This window comes from Carassius auratus, chromosome 47, assembly GCF_003368295.1.
Source record: "Carassius auratus strain Wakin chromosome 47, ASM336829v1, whole genome shotgun sequence".
Lineage (NCBI taxonomy): Eukaryota > Metazoa > Chordata > Actinopteri > Cypriniformes > Cyprinidae > Carassius > Carassius auratus.
Genome location: NC_039289.1, coordinates 15,180,215 through 15,196,082, shown reverse-complemented (window position 1 = coordinate 15,196,082; position 15,868 = coordinate 15,180,215). Strand labels below are relative to the sequence as shown.

Genomic DNA, 15,868 nt, shown 5'->3' with positions numbered 1-15,868 from the left:
TTACATTTTTAGAACGCCATGTGACGCAAAATGTCAAACGCATTCGTCAAGAGGGTTTATGCAAAAAAACAATGGAAAAGTAGTATAATGGTGTGGAAAAAAACACATTCTGTGTGAATGGTCCCTTAGGGTGCAGTCTCTGCACCGAGCACTAACTTACGCCATGATTCCTTCGCTTTAAACATCTGAAAACAAAGAATCCCTTCAAGATGGCTCATTCTCTCCATGGACGATCATATCAAGCAGATAAGAGTGTATTTCTGCACTCTGGGATTTGATTACATTAATGTACACCTGGCAGTAGAGCAAAGAAACTTGGCTCTTCTGCACCCATCAGTCGATCAGTCGTCCAGATGCGTTTTAGATTGCACACGATGCCAGATAGAGGATGAAAGTGTTTTGACAGAGACTGCTTTGTGTACCGCGCCGCTCCTCTGAGCTCCATGCCAAAGTGTTTTATGATGTTTAAATAAAGAAACAAGTTTGTAGCTCTTCAGTGGCTGTTGCACACTGTGTTGCTGACCGTCAACAGACATCCCCTTCTGGGAAGACATCTGTAACCCTTTAGCAGGGGAGGATGGGAGGTTTCGATGCACACGGCCCTCATATCTCTGTCAGTTTACTGATAGTGACCTTAAAATATTGCCCCCCAAAAAACTGTTTTTCGATGCTTCATTGTCAGAACAGCAGCTTATCATTGTGGCAGGGAGTTTGCATGGGAAAATTTTTTCTACTTTAAAACCGGTTTTAGTTTACTTTGTTCAAATAGAGTGGAATAATTCCTTTTTTTCATTGTAATTCTTGTGGTGTGGATATGATGTCTGAGTTTTCCATGTGTTCAGTTTGTCTCTGAGAGGTATTTTCCATGTGTTTTCTTTCCCTGGTCTCCGCACCCCCTCTCCAATAAGCAGATGGCTCTGTCTACAGGATATGGAGCTGCTCATTTCCTTTGGTTCATGAGAATAATGGCAGGAGGGACGCTCTGGGCAAAGTAAAAACAATAAACACACATTACACACTTCAAAGAGCAGTTCAAAAGAAAAACTATGAAAATAAGAATTACGTACCTCCAGAAAAGTTAGTTTACAGTTTTGACACCTGCTGTCTTCCCATAGAAAATCCCCTCAGATGTAGGTCTGTGCTTTTCCCTATCCACTATCCACTCAAAAATTAAATTATATTTAAAAAACTAAATTAAATTATATTATATATTATTATTGGCACAACAACGGAATATATTCTGGAACAGGCTTTAATGATAAATACTCGTAGATCATAGGAACACAACCAAACCTCTTTTTCATTTACAGACATAAACTAATGGAGAACTCGGGGTTTAAATGCATGGGTAAACTATTGGGACTAGATCATTAGTTAACACTAGGTGAATAGAATGACTAATGAAAATAATCAGAAGGAACCAATAATAAATTAGGTCAAATGATAAGTATGACGAATATATATATATATATATATATGACAATTTGACAATATTACAATGTAAAGAAAAATAAATAAATCAGTCAATCAGAACAGTAGCCCATATGTGTCAAACATGGCATATCAGGTTTAATGTTAGCGATGCCAATCAAACACCATTGATTCTCACAAAAAAAGCAACACAGTATTGAAACACAGTCTGAATATGCAGAAATAGGAATGTGATTTTATAGCTGCGGCCTTAATTATCTAACAAAGTTTTGTGACTTTAGGGTTTTCACCTGTTTTGTTTGATTGCCCATCAGGCAAACTTATGCTCACTATCATTACCACCAAGGTTGCTTGTGTTTTGGTGATCAGGTCTTTTTATAGCCACAAAATCACTGTTTTATTTTTCAGAAAGCATCTGCATGAGCTGACTGCATTAGAGAATGGGTTCTGTGTGTTGGGGTCACCAGCCACTGCGTATCTGTGAGTGGGCGGAGCTTATTCAGGCACAGCCCCCTTCTAGACTTGTTGACAGACTGTATTATAGACTCCTCCCTCTCACTGGGTTTTTGTGTCTCTCAGTTATGTGGCTGTATTGTTTTCGCCGCTCTTCTAGCAGGGGCGTCTCATTCAGCAGCGAAGGGGGAGTGTGTGTGGTCACATTTGATTTGGACTGGATCTGGGGCGGCAGCAGCATGGGCCTGCCCCTGATTCACAGCAGCGTCACCCTGTCCCGTGTGATGCATTACTGGATTCAGAGGGGGCTTCACTGAAGGACAACTTAAGCGTGATGCTTATTGTCTCTCTCTGCTGAAGGGTCTGGCATGCGTCTGATCTTTGAAACGCAGTAGACACCCATGCATTCCACTCACCACGTCACCAGCGAGAAGGTGGGTGACAAGAGGAAAAGAGAAAAGAGTCAAATTTGCTCCAAGTGGCTCCTCCAAAGAATACACATTCCAGGAGAGCAATGCCTTTATGCCGCTGCCGAGGAATCTGTATCGTCTAAAGAGCAGAGAGAGAGTTCCCAGGGGTTATTTTCTTTGAGTTTAATCGAATTTGACAGACCATTTAACATACAGCCGTCAAAGTTTCTACATGTGGTCTTGAGTCAGGTGCCATCAGTTTTAAGTTAAAGCTATTTGGCACACCTGCTAACGGAGAGTGAATTGAAAGAATTTACTAACTTTAAATATGATGGCATACCAGCTATGAAAGAATTAAAACTATACATATATTTATCCTCATGACAATGTAAACTTAGCATTTTTTTCTATGCAAATTTGTGACAAGGTGCCTTGAGAAACCCTTAGTTGTATTGAATGTGCAATTGTAGTGTACTTTAAATCTTAAAATTGTATATATGTATATAAATCTGAACTTGCAAATAAAATAATATTAATAAAATAAAAGGCCACTTAAGTGACATGACTGTTAACATGCTTAAGTACACTTTTGATTTGAAAAGGCCCTTACAGTTGCCAAGAATATAACTTTGTGTTTTTTTTTTTTTTGTTATTAAAAAGTAAATAGACAAGCCCAGGCCTGGTGACAAAAAGTAACGCAAAAGTAATGTAACGCATTACTTTCCACAAAAAGAAACTGAGTTATGCAATTAGTTACTTTTTTGTGGAGTAACACAATATTGTATTGCATTAAGTCAAGTAAAGTCACCTTTATTTGTATAGTATTTGTATATACAATACTGGCGGTGTCAAAGCAGCTTTACAGTGTCAAACAGGAAAATAGTTTGTCAATAATGCAGGAAGACAACAACGAGTCATTTTTTTCCAGGTGAAGTCAGTTCATTGATGATTCATTACTTTTAAAAGTAACTTTCCCCAACACTGGATTAAATGTTTAACTTACTTTTAATAAAGTACATTTTAAATCATTATGTTTTCATAACAGTTTCAATACATGACATACAAGTCACCAATGGAATTAAATTAAATTAGATTTTGCAAAAATGCTTATCAGTACTTAAACCATATTTCAAAGAAAATAGAATTCTGAAAAAAAAGATGTAGTAAAGTGCTACTTATGTCGGAAAAAAAACACTCTTTAAGTTAAATTATTTTAGTATAATTGTAAACTATTATAAATTATCATGTACTTGTAAATAACATGCAATTAAGTGTCTGAATATATTACATTCAGTTCACAATTAAGTATAGACATTTAAAGTATATTATTTCCATAACTACTCTTTTTTTTTAAAAGTATGTTAAAGTGTACTTCATTTCGCTAGTAATATTTTTGTATTGGTCATTTAATATTCCACATGTGTGCTGCCACAACAGATGTTTTCATTAGCTGCTTTGAATTTCACACACACAAACACACACGCACACATCAGCAAGGACTGGACTATCATTCTTACATTTCACATGATTGTAGTGTGAAAAAGTGCGTACTAATCACTTTAATCGTTACTTTCAGTTTTACAACTTAACGTAATGGCATAAACTCTAAAACATCGTAAAAATTGTGATAAAATAGAATTTTTGTAAAATGATCAAATGATATTCGGTGCTAGTCAACACGTCACAGATGCTGTATGTTGAGTGTTGCTTGTATTGGTTTAATTTGAGCTCTGGGTGTCATGTGCTGCTGGGACACCCTTCACATGAGCAGTCTGTAATCTGTCTCACATTCACTGTGAGCGTGGTTAGGCAGGTGTTGAGAGTAGAACAGGTAACGCTGCATAACTGTGCACTGGAGGTTTCTGAGCGTCGTGGGCTGGCCGATGCAGGAACAGATTAGCCCTACAGGTACAGAGACACCTGAGCCAAACCCAGCCAGGATCCTCCCCATGATCCTCAGTGTCGGTTTGTCTCTAGTATCGATGTCTGCTGTGGTTTAGTGTCTTATTGCAGTTTTGGCTCTGACAGCCTCATCACTCATTACTGCTCATCACTGCTCATTTAATTGGAATTAATTCCTTAACTAAAGATCAGCATTTTCTGCAGGATTTTTTATTTTGATTCAAGTCAGTTCAGAATGATTCATGCATCTGTTTGACAAATTCATTAAAAAGAACTGCACAAATTAAGCAACCCTTTTGCAGACTTGTAGCTTGTAGCACTACAATTTTGGTTTTGCATGAAGTCCGCTAATAATGCTATAAAACTGTATTGACTATTTATTTTAAATATATTATTTTACCCCACACAAACTCTCAACACATTTGGAGATTTTAATACAGTTTTATGCCAATACCACCATTCAAGTTTATGATCTAAGATTTTGTCAGATTTTGAGTTTTCTTTTAAGAAATTAATAATTTTATTCATCAAGGATGCACTGAGATAATGTTCCAAACGTTTCTATTTCACACTACACACTGTACATGCTGAACTTTCTATTCATCAAAGAATCTTACAAAAACATGTCTTGGTTTCCACAGAAATATGAAGCTGCAGAACTGTTTTTCACACATTAATAATCAATAAGCAAAAGAGACTTCTTAAAAAATTATGATAATACAATAAAAAATGAAATGCCTTACTGACCAAAACATTTATTTTTAAGATTTAGTTTTTTTCTTTTCATTTTGATCAGGGAGTTAAAATGAGTTGCTAAAAGTGTTTCACATTAAATAAGATCATGTTTTTGTGAATGAAAGTTACGAGAATCTTTGTCAAATGTCTAATATAATTAGATTTTGATCATCATCAAAATGATTTGTTAATAACCATGTAAATAAAAAAAAAACAAAAAAAAAACAAGAAGACCAGCTTAAAGAGAAATGAAAAAGGTGATTGTGGAGTTTGTGGAGCCGAGTGCATTAGTTGAGCGATCCAGAGCAGCGAATGGAAAGGAAAGTGGTGGTGTGTGTGAGAGCCAGAGTTCATTCCCTTGTCTCCTGTAGGATTATTCACAATGAGGGCTTTGTCCCGCAGACATGAGGCTAATATGTGTCCAGTCTTTATATTTGTACTTACTCTGAGACAAGAGAAAGACGCTTGTGTGCCGTCACGAGCTGACAGGGGTTTGTGTCAAACGCTGGTTTGTTTTTTTCTGGTCTTTACTGTCGGCTGGCATATGGACACACTCATCAGATGCTGATGAGTCCCGTTCAGGGGGATTTCAAATCATCTGCTGTCTTTGTGGGGGAAGTGAAATGTGGATTTTTATGCAGCAAAATAATGCTAAGCGCTGTTTAAAGAGCAGTTAAAGAGCCGAGCGTGGCTGTTGACTTCACCTTCAGTGCTCTAGTTCTCCCAGTTTCTCCCAGCTCTGGGTCATAAACACACGTCAGACATTGTGCTCTTTATCTTGGAGGGGAAAGGACGCATGGGGCAGCGGCGCTGGGTCAGACTGGTTTCTGGCAGATGTATTGAGCACGCTAGCTGAGGAACTGCCTGGGTTTAACCGTTCCAGCTGCTGGGAATATTTTGATAGCTGGCGCTTTGCATTCCAGTACGCTCAGTGCTATTGCATTTTCATTGATATACTGTTATAGCTTTTGATGATGTTTTATATTTTTATATTTTCTGTCTACACTTTAGTTCAAGTTTTGGTAACTTTGCGTTTTTGTGATTCGTTTTTGTTTATTTAGTTTGAGCTATTTTAGTACTTCTAATTAAACTAGACTACAATAAGAAATGTTGTCAAAGCAACTAGTGATGAATGTTTTTATGGAATTAGCTTTAGTTTTAGTGAATGATAATAACCCTGAATCTGCTGTATGGATCCAGTATGAACAAGATTTCCCAAATAATTAAGTGTGAGTGTGTGTCAGTGTTCATTCTACAATTCAAACAAAACCATCATTCTTGTTTCTCACTTTACAATCCCAATTCCAAATCCTAGTTTCTACATCCAGAGTCTTGGCTGCATTCAGAACTAAGTGTAGCGTTCATAAACATGGCAATCCCACAATGCATTGCAAATTAAAATGGCCACTTACGGCCACTCTCAATAAAGGTAGGACTTTAGTTAGTTTAGTCAATTTAAATCACCATTGACTCACATGCTCTTATGTTAGTGGCCAGGTACACCACTTACTAATTTCATGATAAAGGTTATTGTTAAGATAGAGGAAGGCGTTATAAAAACAAAATATAAAACAATATATTTAAAACAATATATTTAAATAATTGAATGCCTGTGTTTGGGGGTTTCCGTGCAAGTATTTTTATTTGTGGTACCACTGAAAATGAAAATGCTTTGTGATTTAAAAAAAATATTTAATATTTTATTAATTATTTCTAAATATAAGAATACTTTCTTATTGAGAAATAATTATATTATTTTTTATTTATTTATAAATGATCTACTTATTTTATAAAAACCTAAAAACTGGTGTTTTAAATCATATGGTGTTTGTTTTTTATTTTCATTCATCTGAAAGTGAATCACATCATGTGATCTAGAGCACAGTGACAAAACTGAACTGAACTGAACTAATATTTCACCATATCATCATTAGCAATGTGTAACTAAATGTTTGGACCAGTCAGTGATGAGACTCAAACACATCAGAAAAAGACTGAAGTGAATGAAGTTTACTATTAACAGAGTGAGTGCTGCAGGTCTGGGGGTTGATATGTTAATGTGTGATGAGGGAACGGGTGACGGCTGACGGGGTGTTGTCAGGGTGACACTGGGCCAGAATTTAACACAGCATTCCAGCACCCCACACACACTCGAGGGAACTCATCAATGCAATGATCTGTAGGGGTTTGTGAAAGCTGCTGGAGTTTCTACAGACATTCACTGTGCTTAAAGGGGAATATAGCTTATATAGCTTATTCGAGGATCATTAAGATAAGATTTTTTAAAAGAAAATTCAAATTTTCACATTTCAAAATTTCATTTAAAATTTTCTACATTTTGTAAGAAATATATATTCAGAAAGGACACATTACAGTGATTAGAAATGACAGCAAAGACATTTATAATGTTGATTTTTATTTCAAATAAATGCTGTTCTTTGAAACTTTCTGTTCATCAAAGAATCCTGAAAACCAATCAATCAATCAATCATGGTTTCCACAATAACATGAAACAGCACGACTGTTTTCAACATTGATAATCAGAAATGTTTCTTAAGCATCAAATCAGCATATTAGAAGGATTTCTGAAGGATCACAGGACACTGAAGACTGGAGAAGTTAGGGATGAAAATTTTACAAAAATACTGTATTCGGATATTTGGGCTCATAAAAAAGGAATAATCAAATATCCATTAATTTAAATTATGTGTAATGTTTTATTTTATTTTATTATATAATCAAGGTTTTGCCACTTATGATTAAGCATTATACACAACAACATTACGTTACATCTCAAGATTGAATTTTAGTTGGAGACGTGTGTATTTTGAACTGAAGACAGACGCTCACAGTCTCACAGAGGTTCAGAGCCATGCTGCATGAGTGCTGTGATGGCTGATGATATTCATGAGTTCTGTGGGTTCATCAGAGGTTCAGTAGCTCTTTGCTTTAAGACATCGCATCAGTGCATTCTTTTCTGCAGCACAATTTGCTTCTTGTTAGTCTGCAGTCGGGCAGACACGCTCTGGAGTTATTTAACATACTGGGCCGGTGAACAGAACTGCTGCATTATAAAGTCCTAATGAGATCCTCCTAAATCATGCAGTGTCTCAACACCAGCACCAACACAAGTTTGCACAAGAGTTTGGATCTGAAGATCTAGACAAACTTTTCTGTCAAACGATCAAAATACTGAATGTACCAGTTATTTAACTCCTTTAAACAGGCATTTAACTCTACTAGTAGAGCAATGATACAAACCTCTTAATTGTGCTAAGGGTCAAGCACCTCCCAAACTTTCCATAAGGCTTTGCTTTGTCTCTGACGGGAAAGGCAGTAGTCATGAGTCATTGGCTTACTGTCATAATCTCTGTATTGTGTGACAGTATGTAGTGTGACAGTATGACCGCCTGTCTGTCCACAGATAATCTGTTTAGAAAATATTAATATGGGATACATTGGATATACATACATTTTTTGGAGATATAAAAGTTGTATATATATGATATAATAGTGTATAATAAAGTATTGCACTAACTACAGTTCAAAAGTTTGGGTTGTCCTCACAAGTCTTCACAAAAACTTCATTCATTTGATCAAAAGAGTAAAAATAGTAATATTGTTAAATTTTTTTTAGATATGAATACATGTTAAAATGTAATTTATTGTTGTGATCAAAGCTGTATTTTCAGCATCTTTACTCCAGTCTTAAGTCAGTATCACATGATCTTCAGAAATCATTCTGAGAGGCTGATTTCCTGCTCAAGAAACATGATTATTATCAATTTTGAAAACCATTTGTGTGGAAACCATGAAATCCTTTTGTTTCATGGCACCGATGAGTAAAAATGTCAAAACAAAACTTTTGTTACTTTTATAAATGTCTTCACTCTTTTTTTAATCAATATCATGCATCCTTGTTGAATAATGTATATATATACATACACTTTTGAATGATGTTTATATACTGTTGTTTTCTCCATATGAAGCTCCTCGATCGTTTGGCTCTGGTTCTGGAGCAGTGTGGCTCGTAGACACTTGTGTGAGTGAACAGGGCCAGGTCTAAAGTTAGCTCACCCAATAGCAGCTGCAGGGCCGTTCACTCCCACACTCACGGCCAGTTGTCTGAACCAGTAACACGACAAGCCGCCTGAAGTCCTTCACAACAGCTGAGGAAGATCTGATGCAGGACTGCTTCAGTTTTCCACTTGCTGCTAAGTATTTTTGGAGTCTGTTCCCACACCAACACAGCAGTTTATTTAGCTGCTTAGGACCGTCCCTTGCCTTTTGATACAATGGCTCATGTTAGTGCTTTAGACTTTGTGATGGTCAAGTCCTATTTTTGAGAAACGGACTGTTTCAAATATTTGACTGTGAGTTTTAGTTTTAGGGTAGTGACTAACTAAATCTAGCAAAGCTATTAACATAAAGTTGTGATTTCTTAAGCATTACAGAATGGCATTGCGTAAAACAATGAACGGATGACCACATCGTCCCAAACTAAACTCACACCCCTGATGGGCTGTTAGGGATGCTCAAACCACACAGTCACATTGTTTACAACCTTTGGGGAATCAAATGTGTAATAAATGGTTTGACTGCAACGTTTGAATTTGCCGCTTGTTCGCAACTGCTGTGTTCACAGGAGCTTTGTGTTCAAATATTTCAACTCAAATCAATATTTTGTGTCTAATTATTTACTCCGCTTCGCATTGGGGTCCTGATCATCCTGTCGGGGTTTATTCTGAGAGAACAACCAGCTGGATGTACTTTATCCCTTACTTAACTTTCTCTTATTAGCTTGAAGTGTAGCAACTACTTTTACAAGCCTTATAGCAATTGATAAACTTTGCATTACTGACAATGTTACTGAACTGAATTAAAACAACATATAAACTAAACTGAATTAAATGATGACACTGTCTTATGCAGAAATGCTTTACAACAGAAACTGAATGTGTTTCATATTTATTTTGAACTTTTTAATTTATTAATTGATGAATTTTACATTAACACTTATTGATTAACTATCTATAAATCGCTATGTAAATAAATGTGCCGAGTAGCTTTACTGTAGTTGAACTACTTGTAGCTTCACAGACCATTTGAGAGAAGCAGGCTGTCCTCACTGCTGACCAGGCCTGAAAACACAAGCTACGACTTGCCCCCGTTTCCACAGATGTCAGGGCTCAGTGGCAGTGATCTGGATGACTATAATTAGTAGCACATTCCATTTCCTGCGCACCCCTCCCTCACATTTTCACATTTAATTGAATACTTCTGATTCCACAATATCCAGCTGGTGTCCTTCAACAGTCCCCACCATCTAAATCTGACCTCTGGCGATCCGTCTTTCGGACAGGCCCTTCGTCACCAGTTTCTTTTCTCTGCTGAGGAGTCGCCTTTGTCCTGGATGTACAGGAATTCCCCAGTAACCCAAGCTTAGAGTAATTGGGAAAGTGGATCCTTTCTTTGTTCCTGCTTTCAATTAGCACAGCTGGGTGGAGAGAGGCTTCGAGCCATGCTGGGCTGCTGTCACCCTGTGGATGGGGCGGTTTTGAATGGGAGGATGTCACTGAATCAGCCCAAACATGACCACAGTTACTGTCCACCCTGTTTTATCATGAGCATTTGAATGAAATGACCTTTGAGATACTGAAAAAGAAGATCTCCACCCACTAAGCTTTTTGAATCCGGGTTGCATAAAAAGTTAAACAATGCATCAAACATTTATTTATTTATGAATTTCATTAGAACTGTAAAGGATGATTTTATTCAAGTCAAAATCAAAAGAAAAAAAATCATTCAAAAAAATACAAATAAAAACACTGAAATGAAAAATGAAATCATTAATGTAATTTGGGAAAACATTAATGGAGGCTGAAGTAAACTGTCTGTACTTTCGGAAATGTAATGGCTAAATAAAAAGTACATTTAAATCATCATGATATTCATGATATAATTTTTTATCTGCAGTAAAATAAATAAATTACTATATATTATTAAGATATATTAATTACTGATCACATTATTATTATATATTTCAATAACATATAAGTGCAATGTCAAATAATGCACTATTAAATCAATAATATATAGGGAAGGCTCAGTAAGATTGTTTTAAAATTAATTTATACATAGGCATTTTTAATTCACCAAAATCGACAGTATAAAGAAAAATGCTCTTCATTTCTAAACTTTTTATCCTGAAATAAAATTTGTACATATATATAGCACTCATCTATGAGGTGGGTACAAATCTTATATACAGTATATCTAGAACAGATTATTAGGTAAGTGAGTGTGTTGCTTGTGTGTGTGTGTGTGTGCCCTTGCTTTTGTGTCATATCAGGACACAACTCTGTATAATGACGAGTATGACACAGGTATTACAAGGAGAGGGTGACATTTCAAAACACTTATAAATCATACAGAATGAGTTTTTTGGGAAAGTAAAAATTGCACAGGGGAGGGTTAGGGTTAGGTGTAGGGTTGGTGTAGGGCCATATAATATACAGTTTGTACAGTATAAAAACCATTACGCCTATGGGAGGAACACACTTTTCACAAAAACAAACGTAAGTGTGTGTGTGTGTGTGTTTGTGTGAGAATGTTTACCAACTCTGTCTGGATGTGTTGAGATCACTATGGCTACAGACAGACTCACATTCCTGGAGATTTCTTTCTGGACACTCAACACACTTGTGGGTGAAAGGTGCCTTCAGATGCGTCTGCTGTACCACTGCCTGCTCTATAATTAGAAGAGCAGATATTATGGATCTGGGTAGCATTCAATACTTTTTCGAAGAGGACATTTTTAGGACATGTCAAACTTTTTATATTATTTTTATTAATAGGCTTTAGTTACACTGCAACCACAATTTGCTACATTTTAGCCAGTTGAAGGTGGTATTGGAGAAGGGACATTCTCGTTTTAGCATCTAATTGGACAAAATATGTTGTTTAACCCAATAAAAGACCCTGCAATACTGTAATTCAAACAGTATTGTTTGTAGAGCAAACGCAGCCGATACTGAAGCTGCTGAGCGGCGTTTGGATGAATATGTAAATAAATGCTGTGCGCTTTCCTCTCAATAGTCTCCTTTATTTATATAGCACTTTTAACAATATAGATTTTGTCAAAGCAAGTTACAGTATTAAATAGGAAAATAGTGTGTCAATAATGCAAAATGACAATAGTAAACACTTAATTTTCAGTTAAAGGCAGTTCATCATTGAATTCAGTTATGTCATCTCTGTTCAGTTAAATAGTGTCTGTGCATTAATTTGCAATCAAGTCAATGATATCACTGTAGATGATGTGACCCCAACTAAGCAATCCAGAGGCGACACGGCAAGGAACCGAAACTCCATCGGTGACAGAATGGAGAAAAAAACCTTGGGAGAAACCAGGCTCAGTTGGGGGTCAGTTCTCCTCTGACCAGACGAAACCAGTAGTTCAATTCCAGACTGCAGCAAAGTCAGATTGTGCAGAAGAATCATCTGTTTCCTGTGGTCTTGTCCTGGTGCTCCTCTGAGACAAGGGAAAATCTGAGACAAAAAATCTAAATTATGTCATTAACAACTCACCCTCATGTTGTACCAAACCCGTAAGGCCTCCTTTTATCTCTGGAACACAGTTTAAGATATTTTAGATTTAGTCCGAGAGCTCTCAGTCCCTCCATTGAAGCTGTGTGTACGGTATACTGTCCATGTCCAGAAAGGTAAGAAAAACATCATCAAAGTAGTCCATGTGACATCACAGGGTCAGTTAAAATTTGTTTTAGCATCGAAAATACGTTTTGGTCCAAAAATAGCAAAAACTACAAGTTTATTTAGCATTGTCTCCTCTTTCGTGTCTGTTGTGAGAGAGTTCATAACAAAGCAGTTTGTGATATCCAGTTCGTGAACGAATCATTCGATGTAACTGGATCTTTTTGAAACAGTTCACCAAATCAAACTGAATTGTTTTAAACGGTTCGCGTCTCCAATACGCATTAATCCAGAAATGACTTAAGCTGTTAACTTTTTTAATGTGTCTGACACTCCCTCTGAGTTCAAACAAACCAATATCCCGGAGTAATTCATGTACTCAGACAGACTGAACTGCTGTGAAGAGAGAACTGAAGATGAACGCCGAGCCAACTACAATTGCACCCCTATTGCAACCCTAATGTTTTGTACTCTTTTATTTGCACTCTGATTTGCGTTTCGTGAAGCTCAGTTGGTAGATTATTGTGTTATACCTTGATATGTAATCAAGCTATGATGGGTTCAATCCCAGAGAACCGACATGCACGTAAAATGTATATGCTCAATAAATCATAATTTAGCTTGATTTCACTGAGGGTTAGGTTTAGGTTTGGGGTTAGGTGTGTTCATTCGAACGAATAAGCCACCTAGTAAAATATGTACAAATTACTGTGAGATCGGTGTAAAAAGTACACACATTGCATTTAAATAAACATGCGTTTTGATTGTTAATGACGTTTTGTTAATGACGTTTATTTGAACAAATCTTGTTCAAATACTGAGGCACTATAATAACGAAATAAACACATTACAACAAAAAGTGACAGAGGTGAGAAAGCATCTGATTACAGCAATGTGGATGTAACAGAAGCTCTGCAGTTCGGTACTACAATAAAGTCCAGTCATGTCACATTTATTTATATAGTACTTAATGCAATAGAGCGCCTTTAATCAAGTAACTTTACAGTATTAATTATGCAAAACCAAAGTCAGTGTCTTGATTGTCTTGATTTTCATATAAAGCAGCTCTCCGGTGTTGAGCTAGCTAATGATAATTGTAATGTAATTCAGTTACTTTTTCATACAGCTAATTAAATGGTGAAAGAGAGAGTTTTGTGCCAAATAGATTCATTTGTATAAATTAATTGTATAATAATTGTAATTACATATGATTTTCAAAAGCTGAAATGATTACCTTTTATTTGTTAGAATATGTACAACTCAGTATTTTAACTAATTACAAAAGCTGAATAATCAACAATTAGTTGATTCATTGTTCTAACTAATCAATTCTCAAAATAATTGTTTGTTGCAGCCCTATTGCTTACATGAATTTGCCCCATGACAAGTGCTGGAGTGTGTGTGTTATTTTCCACAGCTAGCACGCTAACAGGAAGAGCGGGAAGCTCAGCTCAGAGGTGTTGTGTCCATCTGGCTACTCTTAATGTGTGTCAGTGTTGTTTCAGCCTGTGTGTCACCACTAATCCACCACCAAGCCATTGTTTATTTGAGATGTGTGTGTGTGTGTGTGTGTGTTTTCTCTGCAAGCAGCATGTGGATTGTACCCAAACATTGCCATGTGACACCCGAGTGTCAGCCCCCTGTGCCTCATAATCTCTGTTTTATTTTTCCAAACCAGTGCAGAAATGAATTTCTGAAAAACTATAATCCCCATATTTTAGACCTAGACTGGGAACCGAAAAGTAAAAAATGGGGACTCGTCTGGGCTGTATATTTGGAAATTTCAGAGTCTGAAATAACATATAGGCCTGGGGTTCTCTACTTTAGCCCTTGAATTTCAATTGTCTTAGTTTAGCTCCAATCTTGATCAAACTTACTTCACAGTAAAATGGTCAAAAGAAAAAAAGCAACTGTTTATGTCGAATAGTGCCTTTAAACATTATGATTTTGCAAAAATAATGAATATGACCCTTTAAGCAGACAAAAATGCTATGCCTGTGCCACTATGCCACTAGTCCTGCAAAATGAGAGAAAGCTAAATTGTGCCATTGGCTAATTTTAGGTAAATTGTTGTTTGCTTTAACATTACGCTGCTAAACTATGATCCACTACACATATTGGGAATTAAGGGGCCCAACCCACAGGTGCGGGACAGCTGCCCCACCCAGAACCCCAAGGGCCCGTTCCTTCTCTTTCCTGTCAGACCTTCGGAAATCTAAACCACTCAGACTGCTAGCATCCTAACTCTGTTAATTAACCCCACACAGCTGGAGTCTCTTAATAACACTCTTTACTCTTTAGAAACCAATGGTCAGATAAAACTAAACAGTATTTACATGTTATGTTTAAGTGTTTTATTTTAAGATCTTATAAAGAAATACAGAGTTCTTGGAAATTTAACCAGTAAAAAAAATTGAAACCGTTTAATAAAGAGAAAAATAGTTTCTCAAAACAAGCAGCAGCAGGTCTGCTGTCGGGGCAGCACGTGGAGACATGGCTTCCTGTTCTGCCACTGTGCAGGCCTGAGATCAGCAGGAAATAGATCATCTTCCCAGCGGAGCGTGAACAGTTTGAGTGAGTCACTCTCTGATTGAGGCTTTTGTGCATTTTGTGACACATTTGGTCACTAACAGCCAGCTGATTTTGTGTTCAGACCAGTTTGTGTACAAACACGTAGGCAGAGTTTAGCAGCATATATTTTAGTTTTAAACTTAAAAACCCCTGTAAAGAATACAATCAACCAATCTGATGTTTTTATGGGTCTGGATCATCTTTTAACCCAGATTTTGATATTGATTAATTTTGAGTGCTGACTCTACACAGTTTACGTAATATTTAAAGCAATTAAGCTCATCAAAAATGATTCGGTTCGGTCATACAAATTTGCTGTATTAATCAATAGAAAATTCAACTGCTTGGTTTGAAAGTTTGTAAGTGGTGCTTCTTGCATCACTATACAGTAAACATTGGAATACTGGACTTTTTTGGCAATTAAATTTAGCCAAATTTCCACTAATATGACTGTACCTTATGAATAATAAAATAAAGCAAGCAGTTAAAAAAAAGGAAGAAGAAGAAGAATCTGTCTTTGAAGGCTGCAGTGGTGGTGATGTGACTTTATGGTCATATCATATGAATTCACTGGTCTTAGTTCACCCAACTTTCATACAAATTCAAATGTGAAACTTTGCATGAAATTGTGTAAAGTGGAAGTCAATGGAACA

The 15,868-nt window shown here is 36.5% G+C and overlaps 1 protein-coding gene across 3 annotated transcripts in view; it reads left to right on the top strand.

Moving 5' to 3' along the window:
• The window catches only part of LOC113065212 (WW domain-containing transcription regulator protein 1-like), a 46,278-nt gene that overhangs the window by 7,128 nt on the left and 23,282 nt on the right, over positions 1 to 15,868 (top strand). The window lies entirely within an intron of this gene.